Source organism: Cavia porcellus, unplaced genomic scaffold (genome assembly GCF_034190915.1).
Source record: "Cavia porcellus strain 051 isolate PalLab524CR breed Dunkin Hartley unplaced genomic scaffold, mCavPor4.1 scaffold_20, whole genome shotgun sequence".
In the NCBI taxonomy this organism is placed as follows: Eukaryota; Metazoa; Chordata; class Mammalia; order Rodentia; family Caviidae; genus Cavia; species Cavia porcellus.
This window is the reverse complement of record NW_026947503.1, coordinates 21,890,599-21,912,290: the sequence shown is the minus strand read 5'-3', so window position 1 is coordinate 21,912,290 and position 21,692 is coordinate 21,890,599. Positions and strand designations below refer to the sequence as shown.

Genomic DNA, 21,692 nt, shown 5'->3' with positions numbered 1-21,692 from the left:
TTCCAGCCCACACAGAACAAGTTCAGGACACACAGAAATTTAGAGGTCACATACCTGAAATTTCTAAAAAGAGAACTAAAGTAAAAAAGAAACTTAGTTCTTTTATTGTTTCGTTAATTTTACATGCCTATGTCTGAGGTTCTGAACAGCTATTTTGAAGATAAGGAGAGGCATTATCGTAACGATTGTTAATTTCCTATTATCGTCTTTTGAAGTCCTGAATGAAACCATATGAATGGGATACAGAACACACCAGGGGTCAGAGCTGAATGGGAGCCTAGCAGATGAGAATTATTAAGAGAACATTATTGTTAGTAGGGCAAGTCTGGATACCAAATAGGATAATCTGTTAAGAATTTGGAGAAGTTAGAGTTCTGTGAATAGCCATGTAAGCTCACTGCTTCTCTGAAAAAAAGGACAGAACTAACTACAAATGTTGATTTTAAACTTTGTATGAAACCAATTTTGTAGGGCCTTCTGCTTCTATAATTTCAATCCCTTCATAAACCAATATTATTTCAATAATACTATTAATATGAAATACTAGAAAATCACATAATTAAATGTTGTAACAGTGTCAATGTCAAATGACAACAAGTTTCTGAATGCTTCCTGTTCCAGCACTCTTTTATGTGAATTGATGAGTTCCTAGGCCAGCACTGGCCCATATATCACACTGTAAACACTAATACACTGCCTGATCTCTAAACTTCTTCTCTAATTCCAAAGGATATAATTTTTAAAAACTGTCCAGGTTCCTCTCTACAAAAGCTAAACTACAAAAGAGACTGAAATTAAACCTAAATAGAGCACCCAACAAAATGCCAGCTTTGCATTTTACATCTTCCATTCATCCACAAGCACTGACGGAGCACCTGCTTTCTTTTGTTGTGTTAGATTTTAAAGATACAGAAATAGGCTATTCCACAAGCTCACTCTATAATAAGAGAGCCCAAAAAAACTGCATCAGATGCTGTAAGATTTACACAAGTGCTGGTAACATTTAAAGCTTTGAAAGCAAAAGGAAGAGATGTTCTTTCTCTCTCCCTCTAGTTCCTTTCAAATAATGAAAGGAATGAAATCCATGTTTCCAAAGTTAAGTTTTTATCCAGTGAGTAGAGTGGGGAAGTGCCTTGGTGACATAAAAATGAATCTTCAAACAACCAGTAGTATTACCTGGGCTGTCTTTACCCACACTGCAGCAACTCTACCCTCTCTCTTACCTTAACTCCCAGAAAAGATTGAGTGGCCCCATCATACTTCATGTGTGCTCCAAAATGAGTCCTCTCAACACTCATGGGTCAATAGACGCTGTTTTCCCCATGCTTTAGCTGGATTTTTGTGATGTCTCCTGCATTGCACATCCATGAATTATGGTTCAGCGACAAATAAAATATCTTGTGCCTGATAATGAGAATCTTGCTGCAAGGGCAAAATTCTATTTGCCATTGCTATAGAAGATCCCCATCCATGATGCGTCTTGCATCTCAATATCTCAGTTCTCTTAGCTTATACTTATTTTTCTACTGCACTTGCCTCATTTACCTTATACTGAACAAGTCTAAGGGCCAGGATTACCAAGATGCTGATGGACACCGAGAAGATCACTACACCTCCTAAACAGCAGTCTACAACTCCTGAAACAAACTTTCCTCTTAATTGTACATTTCACCTCTTCTCTGAATAAAATCATCCCAAATCCTAATAAACAGATGCATAAAAGGACTATTCACTATCCCTCCATACCTGCCTGATACAGGTTTAAACCAGATCACCTCTTCATGAATACACGTTCAAAAATATGCTCCTGCCTGCACCTTGCCTGCCCTGCCTTGCCTCGCCTCTCCTCTCTTCACCTTTCCCCTCCTCGGCTCTCTTTTCTTCTCCCCTCTCCTCCTGTCCTTTCCTCGCCTCTCCCCTCCTTTCCTTCCTTTCATATTCTCTCCCCTCCTCTCCCTTTCATTCCTACTTCTTCTCTCTCCTTCCTTTTTTCCTTCTGTTCTTCCCTCCCATCCTATTCTCTTTCTATCCTTAGAGTTTAAACCTAGGGCATCATACTTGCTAGTCAAGCACTCCACCACTGAGCTACTTTCCAGTCTTATTTTATCTTAAGATGGGGTCTCAGTTTACCAGGCTGGTCTTGAACTTGCAATCCTTATGCCTCAGGTTCCTAGGAGCTGGGATTATTTTTATGTTTAGTTACCACTTTCCCATCCCAGAATGATACCCAACATTAATTAGTCTGCATAAAACAGCATCCTGTAACATATCTTAGTACACTCAATGGTACTAAACACAGGAGAATTTCTTAGGTGTAATAGAGGTTTTATCCAAGTTTCTGAGAAGCATGGGAATCTACAGAGAACCACAAATCTAGAACTTTTATTATGAATAGGCAGAATTTTTTCTTACTCCAAACATGGGAAATTTTTAATAAAATCATAACGTGCTGAATTTTGTAACTTTTCACTATATATTTGTGATTTTGTTTCTCAATTATCATCTTCTGAAATGATTATCGCTCTAGATACTGATTCTGGAACTACTTTTGGGTATTTTACAGGCTGTGTCCTACCTCTTAGAATTGTATTCCCTCTCTTAGTTGTTCTAGATTATCTAAACAATGGCTTTTGGAAGAGACACTATATGTTCTATCCTTTTGATTATTTACAACCACTATATAATCACAATTGTGATGTGTGCTAGTTAAGTAAACAGTAAGACAACATGATATCTCCAGTGACTTCTACTCTGAAGAAAAATCCTGTTTTTCAAATGCGGCCACAATTTAATTAACTTTTTAACTTTTTCCAAATCTAACTTATCATTCCAAAATCATCTAGAAAAATTATAAAGCATTCTAAATTACCCCCACCCTTTCTCAACCTGTCTATCATATCTGGATAGCCTCTTCTCCCCTGATTCTCTCCAGCAAACAGATTTAAGTCACCTCAGCAATTCTTAGCAACATGCCTGCCAAATCATAAATATACAGAAGCCTTGGGATGTTCATTTTAGAAATAAGTCCTATGAATGCCATCTCAGATAAAGAGTGATGCTTTGAAGTTATTATGTGTTGTTTGGAATTGTAGTTACTCTAATCCTTTTACTCTTTTACTTCACAGACATAAAAATACTGATAGCATCCTTATTGTTGGACTCCTATGCTTTTTGTTACATATATATGTATATAAACATATATATATATATATATATATATATATATATATATATATATATACCATAACTTCAGAAGTGATCCATACTGCTTTTCCCAACAAGACTTTATCAAAGGGCTCCTGGTTACCACTGTCCCTTACTCCTAGGTATTCCTTTTCTTTCTTTCCTTCCTTCTTTCTCCTTTCTTTTTTCTCCTCCCTCTTTCTCTTTCTTTGTTGGTGATTTCTTTGGCAATACTTGAATTGTTTTGAAGGCTGATCATACTTGTAGGCATAAATTTCACAGTATCAGAATATAAACTCTGAAACTAAACATATCTCTCTTTTTTCTTTTAAACAGTGATGGATATAAAATAGGTCCTCATTAATACCAGTTAGTTGATTTGAGAGGCAAACCAGGAACAGAATGCCACTGAAGTGCAGTGGCATTTCTCATCATATTATAGCCAGAATACATGTGATACTATCGATATGTTATCACTAATAATGTTAACCTTGATCACCTAGCTGATACAATGTTCTCAAGTTTCTTCACTATAAAATTATTCTTTTTTCTATGCTGTATTCTTTGCAAAGAAGTTATTTCCACAATAATCTTGAAATTTTTTATAAATATAAAATTATTCTAAAATAAAAAGTTTATAAAATATTTAAAAAGAAAAACTTAGAAATACCTGGCAGATATAGATGTTCCATAAACTGCATTTTGAAAAGTGAAAGACTTAGTTGTCTTAATATGAATTTCTTTGATGACACTGAGGCTCAGTTATTTAAAAAGTTATTTTGTGCCATTTATATCCATATTTTTTACCTAGTTTTTGTACCATCTAAATTTTTCTGACTCATTTGGCTTCTCCCAGGTGATCAAATTTTGCCTGGTGTCAGGGTGATTCCTGATTTATGTATGCTATCACTACTGTGATTAACATGAACTCCTGAATTAAGAAAGATGATCACCCTCCTAAATCCCGGCCCTACTTTGACCTTAATGTTTAGTATATACCCTGGCATAGCTTTACCACTGCAGTGCTAGCTCCTGGATCAGTTCCTTTCAACCCTATACTGGTACCCAAAGCATACCTTGGCAATTAAACAAGGGAAATGTTTTTGGATGACAACAGAGTTCAATTAAAAAACTCAAAACATATGGCTAAATGATTGCCCTTTTGAGGAAATGTACTAGCCATATAAATTACAATTCAATTTAGCACTTTAGTATTCTACCTTCCACAGTTAAACTACTAAAATTCTACTACCCAGAGATGACAATTTTAAATGTTTGTATGTTTCTCTCCCTGCACACATTAGAGTACTGTAAGCATTTAAAGATAATTGTTAGTGTCCTAGACATAGCACATTTTGGCTCTATGACCTTGAAAAAGTTACTTAACCCTCCTAGGCCTCGGTTTTCACATCTTTGACATAAGAAATAATACATCATTTATTATCATAACATGCCATGTTATTACCTTTGTCAGAACTAAACAAGATGTAATTGAGTTTGAGGGTATTGATGTTTCCTTCTCGAGGAGGTTTCTAGAATCTTTCTGTCCAGAACAAAGAATTGGTCAAGACAAGTGCAAATGATGATAAGTTTTACATTTACTAAAGGTAGGAAAAAATATAAACCTGCAGAGCAAGTTTGGACCAAGTAAAAGTAGGAAAATAAATGCACTGTACAGGATGAGAGCAGACTATTACAGAGAGAACATAGTAGCTACAAAACTCAATGTCATCTGTCTTCCTGTATTTCCTCTTCCTCCAGGCTGGAATTAGGCCAGTCTATCAAAAATCTACTTGAGTTCTCATGAAAAATCCAACTATGGTACAGGTCTTTGGAAAGTGCTCTCCTCAGTGTCCTGAGATTTTTTTTTTATTTTAAAGAGAATAAAACCAAGCAAAACAAAACAGCACAAAGCCAATCAAAACAAACTAGTATAAGTGACACAGGACTTCAAAACAATAGGAAATCAACAATAGTTACCATAATACCTCTTGTTGTCTTCAAAATAGCTGCAGATACTTTCAGACATAGTAAAAATCAAACAAAACAGAACAGAATAAAACCAATAAAAACAAAACAGTACATGTAATATAGGACTTCAAAACTACACAAGAGTAATCTAAAATGGCTACCATAATATATCTTGTTATCTATGAAAGCTGCCCATACTATTGGATATGATAAAATCAAACAAAAAAATACAACCCAACAAAACAATGAAAACCATACAGGATTTCAAAACTGGATGATGAGAATTAACAATGGCTACCACGTTCAGAAGGAGACCCTCATAGATGCTACATTGTGTCTTGTTATCCTCTGAACAGATGATCAGACCACCAGCTTTAGACATGCAAAGTCAGTGCAACACTGAACACTACAAGCATTAAATTGTATTTTACCTCAGTAGTTACCATCACAGCCTGTGTTTCTCTGGACCAGCCAGTTGCTTACATCAGGGGTCAGGTGGGTAGCCCTTCTTGTTTCCCATATATCTGAAAGCACTAGCATCTGATTGTCCCCCCAGCACACTGCACATGGCATCAATTTGCAGGGAGGGACTGCTTCTTGGTGACTTCTTGTTCTCTTCCCCCACAGTTCCTGAATGGCACTGACTCAGAAGAAGGCTGGCATCTGGCTGTCCCACCAGAGCCCGGGCATGGCGCCAACTCACAAGGAAGGCTTGATTCTTGATGACTTGTTCTCTACCCCTAAAGTCCACAAATATCACTGACTCAGGGGAAAAGGCTGGCATCTAATTTTCCTCTAGCAGACATGCATGGTGCCAGCTTGAGGGAAAACTTGCTTCTTGGTGACCTGTTCTCTTCCCCCACAGTCCACGAATGGCATTGACTCACAAAAAAAGACTGGCTGCTGTCTGTCTTCTCAGCGGCCCACACATGGTGCCAATTAACAGGGAAGGCTTGCTTCTTAGTGATTTCTTGTTCTCTTTCTCCAGAGTCCATGAATGGCACTGACTCATGGGAAAAGACTGACATCTGGCTGTCCCTCCAAGAGCCCATACATGGCACAGATTCATAGGGAGGGCTTGCTTCTTGGTGACCTCTTGTTTTCTTCCCCCACAGTCCACAATTGGTACTGGTCCTGGGAAAAGGGTGATGTCTGGCTGTCCCTCAGTGACCAGTATATGGCACTGATTCACGAGAAGAGCATAGTTCTTGGTGACTTCTTGTTCTTTTTACCTGCAGTTCATGAATCTATCCTGGGATTTTATAATTAATAGGTCATCCTTTCTTTTCTAGCCAGTCTGCCACACCTTATTCTTCTCACTGGATAATATATGTAAATTACTTAACATAGTGGCAAAACATAATAGGTATCCCTATAAATAATAGGTGTTAAGAACAGGTTTTGTCAAAAATAATACAAACATTCCAGCACATGGGTATCTGGTATTTTGCTAAAATACCAATCTTTTGTGATTAAATATAGATCTGCATTACCATTTTTTTATTTTAAAAAAGGTAAAACAGAACAGAACAAAGCAGATCTGAAGAAAATAATGTAAGTGACACAAATTTCAAACCAAGACAACAGAAAGTCTACAGTGGCTACAATAATGTCTCTTATTTTCTTCTAAATAGTTGTCTATATCTTCACACACAATGAATTCATACAAAACAAAATAGTATAAAGCTAATCAAAACAGAGTAATGAAGGCATTACAGGCCTTCAAAACAAAACAATAGGAAAATCAACAATGGCTACCATAATGTCTGTCTCTTGTTCTCTTTAAAATAGCTGTCCAGACCTTCATGTATGATGAAATTAAATAATACAAGACAGAATAATACCCCTAGAAATAAAGAATAAGAGCATTACTGGATTTCACAGTATGACAGCAATGGATATCATAATGTCTCTTTTCTTCAAAGTAGCTGTTCATTTCATCATATGTAATATAATTGACTCTCATAAACTGTTTAGGAGAAGTTCTATGCATGTATAAGCCTCTACATGTATACCTATCCTTTCTGTACTAGAGTGAAAAACAAAACAAAGCAGATTACTAGGAAAACAAGAAACAAAAAAGATAAATAAATAACAATAGCAAAGAGCCCAAAACAATGATGATTTAGGCCTTCGATACAAGGTGGTAGGAACATAATTAAGGTTTTCATTTTACACAGTGATCTTCAAGAGTTTCTCAGATCATCAGACACTAACATGTAAAATTGTTCCAATTCTATGAATGTAAACTATTGTGTTCCAAGAACTTACAGAATTTGTAGCACAACCATCTTAGCTATCCTAAGTGTGTTTATACAAATTTAGATATTTTTTCCCTTCTTTTATCTTTTTACTCCTTTCCCTGAGATATTATTTTCCCCCTCTGAGCAGATTCTTACCCTTTCACTGTATTTACTGAGGATTTTGCATCTTATGTATTCTTACCATTTCTTATACTAGAGAGACAATAGAGTATTTATATATGTGAGTTTGATTCATTTCATTTATGAGTATGGCCTCAAGGTGCATCCATTTACTTGTAAATATCTCAATGTGATTATTCTTTATAGCTGAGTAGTACTCCATTGTATAAAAATATACATCTTTTTTATCCATTCCTCAGTTGATAGGCATTTAGGTTGTTTCCAAGATCTGGCTATTACAAATTGTGCTGCTATAAACATGGGTGCACATGTATTACTGTGATATGATGTTTTCAGTTCTTCTGGAAATATGCCCAGAAGTGGAATAGCTGAGTCAAATGGGACTTTCCAACCCCAACTTTATGAGGAAACTCCAGACTAACCTTTATAGTGGTTGCACCAGTCTACACTCCCACCAATAGTGCAGAAGAGTTCCTTTTTCCCTGGAGACTCTTCAGCATTTGTTGCTGATAGTTTTCTTTATTCTGGCCATTCTTTCCAGAGTGAGATGGAATCTCAGTGTGGTTTTAATTTGTCTTTCTCTAATGACCAATGATGCTGAACATTTTTTCATGTATTTATTTGCCATTTGTATTTCTTTATCTGTGAACTGTGTATTCATGTCAGATGCCCATTTTTTTAATGGATCTTTGAATTTCAGATATCTGATTTTTTAAAATTCTTTATATGTTCTATACAGAAGTCTTCTGAGGGACAGTTGACTAAGATTTTTTCAAAATTCATGGGTTTCCTTTTTACCCTGTTGGAGATTTCTTTTGACATTCAAAAAAATTTTTAATAAAACAAGATCCCAGTTATTGATTCTGAGAAATATTTCCCATACAGTTTGATTTGTTCAAGAATTCTCTGTCCATTCCTACGTCTTCAAGATTTCTACCTACTTTGTCTTCCAGTAGATTTAGTGTTTCTGTTTTAATATTTACATCTTTGATCCATTTTGACTTTAGTACATGGTGATAGGGATGGATCTTTTTTTTAGGTTTTGGCATATGGAGAGCCAGTTTTCCAGCACCATTTATTAAAGAGATTATCTTTCTTCCAGTGAACATGTTTGGGCCCTTTATCAAAGATAAGGTGGCTGAGGGTGTTTGTAATTGTAGCTGTATCTTCTGTTCTATTCCGTTGATCTTCAGGTCTGTTTTTATTCTAGTACCATGCTGATTTTATTATAGTAGCTTTGTAGTATAACTTCAAGTCAGGGATTGTGATGCCTCCTGCCTTGCCTTTGTTGCTCAGAATTGCCTTTGCTATTCTAGGTCTTTTCTGGTTCCAGACGAATTTTAGGAATGATTTTTCTATGCTTCATCATTTTTTATATTTATTTCTTTTATTACATTTTGAAATTTGAAATATAATAAGCATATGCTAAAAAAAGTAATGACACAGATTGCCACTAGTTTAGGTACCTCAAGTATAATTTCCATAGGAATTAACACTGTTTTGTATTTCAATCTCCTATTTAAAATGATGCCCCTTCAAGTTTAAAGTAAAGGGGTCCATGATACTTTCATAAATAAGGTCCTTTGCTTTCATGAGTACCAACTCCTCAAGCCAGATACATAATCTAAGTCTGATATTGATTTTAAGGCCTGAAAAGCTCTGGAATCTAGGCTAAACATAACATTGATCACCAAAATATGAATTTGAGATGTCATTTTCTTAATTTTTATTTCAGCAACTGCTCTTAATGTTGTTACTGCATTTTGAAGAATGTCACTTGTGGTTGTCACTGGCATTGTGTGTCTTCTGTAAAGGTGACCTTCCTAATAAAGAAGTAAGAAGCCTGGAAACAGCACAGAAAATACAGTATCTTTAGCTGGTCATGGTGGTGTACACCTATAATCCCAGCATTTGGGACACAAGTTCAAGGTCAGCCTAGGCTCCATAGTGAGTTTGAGGTCAGCCTTAATTATACATACTCTGTCTCAAAAAAAGTAGTATCTGTTTGTTCTTAGAAAACAAAAAGGTTGAAACACAGTTAAGAGTAAATTCAATACAAGACAGAGAAAGTGTTATTTCAGTATTTACTAGATTTTCCCTGGAGAAAAGTCAGGAAGACCTGATTGTTTAGAGTCACGTATACATAATGCACTGTCTTAGGGCTCCAAAATAGTAACAGTTAATAGCCCTCTACACTATGACACATGAGCATAATCACTCAGAATGAGTGATATAGCATTTTGTATTAAAAGAAAATCTATTCTATGCATAAATCAGTTGAAAGAGCCTTAATGATAATTAACTTGCCCATTTCATCCTTTCAAGAAGTCTCAAGTAGGGCCAGATAGCAGAGCCCATAGGCCATTATAGATACTCAACTGATTTAGAGGTAAATGACTATAACTTGCAGTAATTCTGTATTTAGCATACAGGTTATATGGAAATGGTGTCTTCGTGTACTCTTGAGAACAGAGCACACTGATCATAAGCTTCCAAGGTACTAGTCATCTTGTTAGGTCTTTAGCATGTTAACTTCACTTCATCCCCTGGGACACCTGAAGGGAGCTTTTATGATGTCCTGACTCTTACAGACCTGAGACTTACCAAGGATATAACACTTATTTCAGCTAATAGGTGGTACAGTGAGATTCATTTTAGACTTCTCTTCTACATGTACAACATAAGGACTGTGTGAAAAACAGAGTTTATGTTTTCCTTTCTACTCTAAGAGTATCTGGGATGGGACTAAGTCCAAAGGATAACATAAAAACACTGCCAAAGCATTTTTACTACTTTATAGGCAATTTAATGAAATTATCATTAAAATGTCCCTTCATTTCACATGTTCTCTTCTGCAAAGTTCTCCAGAAATTTGTGTTATTCAGGTTTTCCTTTGCCTGGGGACAAATGCTCCTGCCCATCCTAGTACAATTCCCATCATAAAAAGAACCAAATACAAGCCACGCATGATGCTGGATGCCAGGAGATGAATATAAATAAGAAATTTGCCCTTTCCTTGCAAAAAAAAAATACAGTATAACCAAGGTGCAGGAAGAATATATTTTCCTAGAAAGAATAAATATCAGAAGATTCATAGGCAAAGATAGAGTAAGTAAATAAAAAGTTACACGTGTATGCACACACACACATACAGAGAGAAAGAAAGAGAAAGAGAGAACACATACTGATGTTCTGTTCTAATTCACATACCATATAATGCATCCATTTAAAGTGCTATAAGTCTCCAACTTATAAATGAGTTCCATTCTTGGAGAATATATGTAAGCTGAATTCTATCATAATCCAATAAAGTGAGTCTTTGTTATGCTTTGTGTCTGGATATCCCCTACAAAGCCTCAGGCAGTCATGATGGGGTGGGCCTTTCAAAAATGGCTGAATCTACAGTTTGTGATTGATTCATTGTCTAGTGCTAGGATTGGCAGGATGAGTGCTGCACCACCCAACAGGCAGCTTGCTTGCATTCAATATAAGGGAGGGAAAGTGGCTTGCTTCTCCCTTTTGCTCCTTTATTTCTTGTTGCTTTGTTGTCTTTTGCTTCAGCCACCATGAATGGTTTCCCCTCACCCAAACCACCGACCTTGGGGCCAACTGAGTATGGTGTGAAATCTCCACAAACTGTAAGCTAAATAAACCTTTTCTTCCTTCATTTTGGGGATCAGGTATTTTGTCTTAGCAATGACAGAGAAGGAACCAAGACAGTCTTATACAGTACATCTGTGAATCTTATAAAGTATATTTGTGATATCTGCAATTCAAATGTTTGTAAGTCAGGGACTTATTTCCACACTTTGATGGTTTGGCTTATTTATAGTCGTGCTACCACTACTATAATCAACAATGTCAGAACGTTTTCAACATGTCAGAAAGAAATCCTGTACCCATTAGCCATCACTCTCCATGTATACACACACACACACACACACACACACACACACACACACACACACAACACAGTAAACTGCTAATCTACTTTCTACGTATAAATTTGTTTATTCTAGATATTTCGTATAAATGGAATCATATAATATATGACTGTTTATAATTTATTTTTGCTTAGCATTTTAAAGGTTCATCTTTGTTACAGCACATATTAGTATATAGTTTCTTCCCATTTCTGAATAATATTATTAATATTCAATTATATGAACATACCACATTTTATCAATCATCAGTTGGTGAATGCTTAGGCTATTTCCATTTCTGGCACTCATAAATATTATTGCTATGAATGTTTATCAACAAGTTTTTATGTGGACATATGTTTTCAAGACTGTTGGGTAAATACCTAAGGGTGGCACTGCTGGGTAGTTAGAGTTAGTTAGTTAGTTAGTTAGTTAGAGTTCTATATGTAATCTTTTAAGAAACCAAAGTATTGGTTTCCAATTCAGTTATACAGTTTCATATTCCCACTAGCAGATTATTTCTAGCCTTAACTAAGCAAATGGTATTCAGGCTTTTCCAGTTCTCTGTTATTTCCAGAGATTTCTGATAGCAGGAGAGAAATAAAAGTCCAGATTGAATTTGAAACCTTCCTTGCACCTAAATAGCTGTATGACTCTGAGTTGTCTTACTTAACCCAAATGTATGAGGATTAAAACATAAATACAACAGAGCCTGATACACAGTACTCAATAAACAATGATAAATGAATATATGGATGATCTCGTATATCCATGATTCCCACATCTGTAGAGTCAATCAACCACAAGTAGAAAATATTTGGGGAAAACTGTGTGTGCACTGAATATGTGTAGGTTTTTTTCCTTATCATTTTTGCTTAAACAGTATAGTCTGATAACTATATAACATTTACATTTCATTAGATCTTGTAAGTAGCCTAGATATAATTTAAAGTATACAAAAGAGTACACATAGGACATGGAAAATAATCTTATGTGAAAACCTTGAGTAGCCCATGGATTTTAGTATTCATGCATTTTCTGGAACCAATTCCCCAAAGATATTGAAGGATGACAGTATTCTGCAGTGTCCTGTACTTAGTGTCAACAATCACTACTAATATCCAACACATATCAGCAGTAAAGAGTAATGTGCAACAAGGCCAAATATTCTGTTGCTACTACCAGCATTTGATAAGAACAAAACATAATTGGCAGATGTCTTTCTATGTTCTGCTCACTTGCCAGGTGTCTCCCTGTGAGCTTTTCAGCAAGGAAGTTATCCTGCCCTTTCAGTTGAATAAATGGGATTTGTGAGCCACATTCTCATCATCCTCTCCATCACATCATTTATGGCCCTAACAATTTCACTCCTCATGAGAATGCATAAAATATTATTGGCCCTGTGCACTTACTGTATTATACATAGAACTTACAATAGATGTTATTAAATACCATTAAATGAAGGGCTCCATAGGTGTAATAAAATGTCAACATGTTGAAAGGATTTTTTAACCCTGCTGATGCTACAGAAAGTAATTGCAACATTTCCTTGATTCCTCCTTGAACAAAATCACTGTTAAATGGTTCACTGGAACTATACAGAAATAAAGTTCTGGGAGCCTGGTTCACATTTTGGCTCTGGCATTTCTGTTGCCTTGAAGAAATTCAGCCACTCTACTTCTCTGGAAGTTAGGTCATCCAAACAAAAAATGATTGGATGTAGGGTGTTTACAAAGCTTTGGCATCTTTAATTCCATTAAAAACATTCAGGATGACATGCCTATCACCATGTACTAAACTAAAGTCAAAATGGATCAAAGATCTAAATATTAAAACAGAAACACTAAATCTACTGGAAGACAAGGTAAGCAGAAATCTTGGAGACATAGGGGTAGGCAGAGAATTCATGAACAAAATGCAAACTGGGAAATACTTTGAAGAATGAACAACTGTTAAATCATATATTTAAAAAGTTTTTGCACTTCAAAAGAAATCACCAACAAAGTAAACAGAAAACCCACAGAAAGGGAAAGAATTTTAGCCAGCAATCCCTCAAATGAAGGACTTATATCCAGAACATATAAAGAACTGAAAAACATCAAGACCCAATCCAAAAGACCCAATCCAAAAATGAGCTATCTGAGATGAACAAACATTTCTCAGGTGAAGATATACAAATGGCAAATAAATACATGAAGAAATGTTCACCATCACTGATCATCCAAGAAATGCAAATTAAATCAGCATTGAGATTCCATCTCACTCCAGAAAAATGGCTGCCATCAAGAAATCAACTGATAACAAGTGTTGGTGAGGCTTCAGGGAAAAAGGAACAGTTCTCCACTGTTGGTGGGAGTGTAGACTGGTGCAGCCACTATGAAAATCAGTATGGATATTCCTCAAAAAACTAGGACTGGGAGTTCCATTCAATCCAGCTATTCCCCTGTTAGGTATTTCCCAGAAAATCTGGAAAGGTCATGCCACAGTGATATATGTGCACCTATGTTTATAGCAGCGCAATTTGTAACAGTTAAATCTTGGAAACAACCAAAATGTCCATCAACTGCAGAGAGAATAAAAAAATATGGCATTTTTATACAATGGAATATTACTCAGCTATAAAAAGATGGTGTAAATGGAGGCAACTTGAGTCTATCCTCATAAGTAAAATAAGTAAGACTCATATTTGTAAAATCACATTGTATCTCTAGTGTAAAAAGTAATAAAAACTGAAGAAGTAATAAGATCCAAAATATATAATAGATATTGTAAAAATGAACAAAAAGGAAAGTGTTCTAAGGGATATAGCTGCATGAGTGTTTAAGTGTGTAAGATAGATAACCATATTACTAAGTTTGTGTTGGGTCACTGAACAGAATGGTTTGCACTGTCATTGTCCTCTTTTTATGCTTTGATTTGGTAACTTGAACAACTATTTCTAAGATGACAATGTAATTTATCAACTAGTGATTTCTTAGTGTTAATATTTTTTTGAAAATCTGTATTATTTCTACTTTTTTCTGTTTTGCTTTTTTTTCGTTAAATAAAAAAAATATTCAGGATGAAATTTATCACATTATTCTTTTCTTCTCCTCTATTCCTTCTGTTCCTGCTGTGTTTTTAGGATGGGTTAGATAAAACACTAAGCACAGGGAATCTCAAAGTAGAATTGCTTAAATTGCTTTCATTTGCGAGTGATGTCCCAACCAGGAACACAGTACTTCAGCAGTAAAGTGAACAGCTGTGGATAAATTAGATTAAATATTTTGAGGTCATAAACGGGGATTGATGAAAACTCAACATGTATTTTTCACTTTATCTAGGTGGTCTCCAGTTCTGCATTCAGAATTAACACATCTTTGTATCCATGTATTCCAAAATGCCTATTTTTCCTGTTCTGCACCCGCTCAGTATCTCTTATTGATCTTCTAACTGAACCTCTTATTTTCTTTCTCTTCAAATCCTCTGACATTGATGGCTCCTAAGAAATATGATGAATTTCTTAGTGCTTGGGTATGTGGGTGGTGACAGAATAAAAGAAGAGGAGAATGATTCCTGGAGAGAGCTCTTATTCTCTAAGCAAATGTGCTTTTGTCTGAAGTGCCCTAATACAATTGACATTGGAAGATAGATAAAAGTCACCTTTAATATATGTCAAACTGATCAGAAAACATTTATGGAACTTTTCCCAGTGTTATTTCAAGTGAGATTATCTGACAAATGCTGATTGGTACAGAAATACTGATCTGTATATTTTTAACAAATTAAAATAATTTTGTGACTGTCATACATTCCAAATAATAAAGAAGCAGTGTTGAAGAAAAAACTTGTCAATGGAAGATGTCTAGATTCTAAATCCCTCAGAGGCAAAAGCCTGCAAAGCACAACGTATAAAAGGATGTTTAGAATACTTCAGTGTGTAGCATGTTATAATACAAGATTCTCCATTTCATTGCTAACGTGAATTTATTCTCTGGTTTAGCTATTTCGATTCAATTTGCAATTCAGACTAAAAAACACCTTTATATTAGAGTATATATTAGCCTGTTGCTATAGGCCAATACATAAAACTTTGGTGGATGTACCATTTCTTACAGTAGAAGAAAGATATTTTCCTATCCCTACTGTACTAAAAATCCAAGGAAACCTCACTAAAAGTGGGGAGGGCTGAGTAAAATTGTAAAACCAAAAGAAGCAATAGCATCATACAAGTCCTGAATATAAGGACAAGAAGAAGTATGCCCAGATATATAAGTTGACCAACAAAAGTGGAAACATTTTTGACACACTCCTTTTGCAGAGAATTCATGTTTCAGGAAGTAATATTTCATATTCATATAGTATATTACTTCACATCAGTTTTAATGGACTGTTTAGGCTTTTTTCCAAATTCATACTGTATTAATGACTTTCATCAAGTATTTCAGAAAACAGTTACCCTGGTCTGCCTTCTGAACATTGTTTCTTCATTTATTTCCTGTACCAGAATTATATAATTATATATCACGCTTGTTGCCATATGATTTTGAAAGGACTCTAGTAATACATGAACTTGCCTGTATAACTTTCTCTAACAAACAGAATGTTAATGGGCATGATGCCCACAAGGACTTTAAATTTGTTTATATAATTTAGCTTAACTCTTGTATATCTCCTATTTGTCAAAAGATTCCACTTTTGATAGAGTGAGACTACACTCATACTATATAATGTATGGCTACAGAGAAAGGAGTGGAGAGTAGAATTGTAGTCACTTCTGCAGTAAAATTAACAAATCTCCAAGCACATGGATGGACCATCAAACTAAAAATCCCAAACAGAATATAGAGATGATTTAGCGAATTACTATTGGCAGTTCTTCATCAAAGATTTTTCAATTTTCAAACTGATTTTGAGGTCAGATACGATACTTTCCTTTCTGTAAAACAGCTCTCCATGTAAAGTTCCATCCACTCACCCTTGAATAACTCACTTTTCTTAAAAATTTACCTTGATTTGCTATGTGGAAAACATCTATAATAATAACTAGTTTTGTTTTGCTTTACAATTACAGTGTACTCAGTGGTAATATTCTAATTATTATTTTCTGAATATTTGTATATAATTTTACTTTTAAACTTCCTTATTTTACTTTTTTACTTCCTTCCCAATAACATCTTATAAAGTGTTAACTAAATAAAGTATAAATCTCTTACGTGTGTTAAACATTCTAATGAATAAAACTTACTGAACTTGAGGAACCAAGTTTAAGGCTGGAGCCTATGCAGGTCATCTGTTCTTTTTAATAGGTGAACCAAATAAGCAATAAATGTATACTTTACCCAGAAAATATGTCCAGTAAATTCTACTAAAGATGGTGTGACAAAGGTCAGAAAAACCAAAGCACTTTTAAGTCCATAAAATAGTCAAGTCAGGTTGATATCAATGGGACCCACTACCTTTTATAAGGCAAACTTCTTTCAATTGTTGATGGTACCTACATTTTATCACTCCTTTACTAAGTGTTACTTCAACATTCTCCAACTGTTTATACTGCAGAGTAGTCTGCATTTAGTTGAAATATTTTTCATTTATACAGTTCCCAAAAATATATGATCTGTGTGAACTATAATGTGTGTTTTAAAATGTTTTTTAATTTTTATTTTAAAGAGAATAAAACCAAGCAAAATAAAACAGAATAAAGCCAATCAAAACAAAACAGTATAAGTGATACAGGACTTCAAAACAATACAAAACCAACAATGGTTACCACAATGCCTCTTATTGTCTTCAAAATAGCTGCCCAGATCTCCAGCATAGTAAAAATAAAACAAAACAGAATAGAACCAATAAAAACAAAACAATGAATGCAACATAGGACTTCAACACAAGATAAAAGTAAATCTAAATTGGCTACCAAAATATCTTGTTATCTTTGAAATAGCTGCCCATGCCATTGGCTACAATAAAATCAATAAGACAAACCAGAATAAAATCCAACCCAACAAAACTGAAAATGATACAGGACTTCAAAACAAGAAGGAATTAACAATGGTTACCACCTTCAGAAAGAGATCCCCCATAGATGCTACACTGCATATTATTATCCTCTGAACAGATGATCAGACTACCAGCTTTAGACATGCAAAGTCAGGGAAACAGTAAACACTACAAGCATTAAATTGTGTTTTACCTCAAAAGCTATCATTGCAGCCTGTGTTTCTCTGGATCAGCCGGTCACTCACAGCGGGGTAGAGAGAGTATGGTTGGCTCTTCTGGTCTCCCAGTCTGTGCTGGAAGGGGCTAGCATCTGGTTCTCCCTGCAGTGGCCAGCTCATAGTATTTACTCACAGGGAGGGCTTACTGCTTGGTGACTTCTTGTTCTCATTCCTATGGTTTGTGAATGGCACCAACTCACAGGAAAAGGCTGGCATCTGATTCTCCCCACAGAAGCCCACACATGGTACTGACTCACAGGGAGGGCTTGCTTCTTCTTGACTTCTTCTCTTCCTCTACGGTCTGAGAATGATGTAGACTTACAATGTGAATTTTAAGACTTCCATGCACATAATCTCACACTGTCTTCCAAAATACCTTCAACTAGAGCTCTTGTAGGTATGGAGCTTATAGACTATGTTATTTTGTATGCTCCCATCCACCTTGCCTTTTTAAAGTCAGATAGCTTAAGATTGAGTAAACAACGCCACAGTCAGTTGTCGCCCCATTTCTCTTAATTCAAAACCCACAAAGTCTTATAACATTTTATAGCAAGTAAACAAATAAAAGGAAAGGAAAGACAAAACAAAACTCAGGAATCCCCCCACTCCAGAAACATGCTGACTGCTTACATGTGTCAGAGCAGGTGTCTCACAACATCACAGTGGTTTTCCAGAACTTTATCCAAGTATGGCTCAATGAAGACTCTACAAAACCAAGTTTCCTTCAGCATAGCAAGTACTCAATAGAATTTTTAAATTCAGCTGTACTCTATAAAGCACAGTAAAATATAAACAATGCTCTAAATCAATGGGATATGCTTTTAGACAAATCAGATCATTTTGTAAATTTTTTTAGAATACAGAACAGTGAAATGAAAATATTTGCACCCAGATCACTGAACCATTAGAAATTAAAAGGCACTTCCTAGAGCTGTGGTTTGATACACTCTCTCTTTTAGGAAAGTTAGTCGGAAACCCTTTCTGAGCACCTGACAATGGTATGAAAAGTTGCCCTCTGAAATGATCTCCAAGGCCCTGATTGTCCTGTGGTCTACAGATCTGATTCGTAGGTGCCTAAAACACAGGGCCTGCTAGACTGGAAATACTTTCTAGGATTTTGATGTAAATGAAAGAGCATATATACTTGTACCTTTCTTCTACCATCTCTCATCTCATCATTGAAGAAGTTTTAAGTAGAAGATTTTGAGTATTTTTACTATGGTGTTATGGCTTATATGAAAATATCTCCCCAAAAGGCCCATGCTGCTTATATGTGAGGCTTCTGGATCATGCAGTGTTATAGCTGACTTGCTTCTGGGAGATGTGACCTGATCAGGAGACACAGATTACTGGGGATGTGGCTTGGAGGGGCACATCTTCATTTCATCTCTCTCAGCTTCCTGATTGCCATTAATGTGGGCAGCCTTCCTCTACTCAGGCCCTTTCACTATGCCATTTCTGTCTTAAGGCCTGCCAATCATGGACTGAAACTTGTGAAATATGATCTAAGATAAGCCTCTCCTGTCTTAAATTGTGGGTGCTGGGTATTATGTCCCAGTGACCAGAAAAGTTACTAATACACATGGTGAGGGTATGAAGGAAGTTCATGACTGGATAAAGAAGAAAGGAATAAGAGTCTTAATCATTTCTTTAATAAATGGTGCTGAAAAAACTGGCTTTCTACATGCTGAAAACTAAAATTAGATCCACCTCTGTCACCATGCACTAACGTAAAGTCAAAATGAATCAAAACTCTAAATATTAAACTTGAACTTTAGTAGAAGAGAAAAATAGGTAGGAATCTTTAAGACATATGTATAGGCAGAGACTTCATGAACATAACCCAGCCCACAGTGGAAATACTACAAAGAATTAACAAATAGGATTTCACCTTGTTAAAAAGCTTTCACACAACAAAAGAAATTACCAAGAGAGTGCAAAAACCCGAAGAATGGAGGGAAAATCTAGCCAGAGTGTCTCAGACAAAGGACTTTTATAATGAATGTACAAAAATTGAAAAAAAAATCAAGACCCCAAATTTAAAGGCCTTATCCAAAAACAGGCATCTGAAATGGATATGTACTTCTCAGATGAAGAAATATAAATTCCAAATAAATCAATGAAAAAATATTCAACAACACTAGTCATTCAAGAGACATAAATTAAAACAACTCTGAAATTTCATGTCATCCCTGGAAGAGTGGCTATCTTGAAGAAATCAACCAATAACAAATGCTGGCAGGAATATGGGGGAAAAGAAACCACTGTTGGTGGGAGTGCAGACTGGTGCAATCATCATGAAAATCAGTGTGGAGATCCCTTAAAAATCTATAATTAGATCTAGAAAAATCCAAAATTAAAGGTTGCATTCAACCCAGCTTCTGGGTATTTTCCCCAAAGAATTAAAAGATTTATCACAGCAATATATGTATACTCATGTTTAAAACAGCACAATTTTTAATAGCTAAGTCTTGGAAAGAACCCAAATGCCCATCAAGTGAAGAATGGATAAAAAAAGATATGGCTTTTTTTGTATAATGGAATATTACTCAGACATAAAGAAAGATAAAACTTGAGACTTTTATAGATAAATGAATGCAACTCAAGACCATATTCAGAAGTGAAATAAATCTGACCCACATGCATAAACATCATTTTATCTCACTAGTGTGAGAAACTGAGTAAGTAAATAAGATCTAAAATGTACAACAAGTATTAGGAATAGAGAAGACACTGTCTAAAAGAAAAAGAAAAATTGTGATGGGAGAATGGGAAAAGGAAGGAAAAAATATATATATACACAAGAAAGTTATAAGCTAGTATCTCTTAGTTCATTGAAAAGAAAGGCTTGTGCTAATATTGTTTGAACAATATTTCATGCCTCTATCTTGTACTCTGAACAACTAGCATGAATACAACAATATGCAATGTATTGTTACTCTTCTACTAGATTGTTTTGAAACTCTTATTTTTTTATATTTAAAATTTTAAAAAATAGTCTTCATCACACTCTGCCCCGGTTTTTCTTCTTTCTGGGACTGAGCTACAACTAGTGCTTGTTCATTGAGTCCCATGATCCTTAGGAGTTATAAAATCAAATGTTATAGAAACTAGTAGCTAAGATAAATGAACAAAATGAACCAAACAGGTCCATTGCATTTCTTGAAGATACAGGCCCTGTATAAAAGGACCTATATAAAAGGGCCTATCATCTTCTCTTTTATTATGTCATAATGTGGGACCTTCACACATTAGATGTTGAAAGGACACAAAATAAAAGTGTAATAAAGAGGGCTGTGAATGAGAAATTTTATGTGAAGTTTTCCATTTTAAAATGCTGACAACACTGCGCAGACCAAAGGAAGCTTGTCTGCAAATTATGTACAGCAGCATGGATTCTGAATTACAATCTATGCTTTAAGGCAGTGCTATTCCAAGTATGGCCCACAGACCAGCACCTGTCTATAAAGTGTCCCCAGTCTGTGACTAGATAGGGAGCCAACACTAGAACATAAATCAATTGTATCATTAAGTGTACTTTTTTACCCCAGCCTGTATTTTTCCCAGGGGGAGATTTTCTTCATTGGAGTATGAAGAACACTGATTTATATTTGGGGGCAAGCTCTTTATTTCAGTGGGGATGTTTGGGATAACAGTGTCTTCTAGAGTGTGACTGATGTCAGGGTGGATAGCAAAGCTATAGCTAAGAGTTGTCTGTTGAATGAAGTAGACCTTTAAATCTCCCTTCTCTTTACTAAAATTTCTTGAAACAATCCTGCATATCAACCATAGTATTTTCCTTCCGGGTTCTTGACCATCTTTATTCTCCCATAATTTCAGGTTCATTATGTTGCACTTTTGTGTTTTTTTTCTAATGTATAGGAATTCATTATTTTTCAATTTTCTTAGCCTATTTCCTCCTCTGTCCAGTACTAGTAGAAGAAAGGGTTCACTCTAAATGATTTTCTAAGTCTTTTTTCTCCCCTTATCATTCAAATGTTTCTTCTTTCTGAAGCTTTACACTTATTTTCTAT

General features: G+C 35.4%; 1 protein-coding gene across 5 annotated transcripts in view; it reads left to right on the top strand.

Annotated features, from left to right (window-relative positions):
- The window catches only part of Cdh20 (cadherin 20), a 211,317-nt gene that overhangs the window by 99,219 nt on the left and 90,406 nt on the right, over window positions 1-21,692 (top strand). Inside the window, exon 2 of one of the 5 annotated variants that reach the window (XM_063231533.1) lies at window positions 11,100-11,176. The exons of the other annotated variants lie outside the window; for them this stretch is intronic. The gene's annotated coding sequence lies outside the window, so the exon portion shown is untranslated. The remainder of the gene's footprint in view (window positions 1-11,099; window positions 11,177-21,692) is intronic. 5 annotated transcript variants of the gene reach the window in all.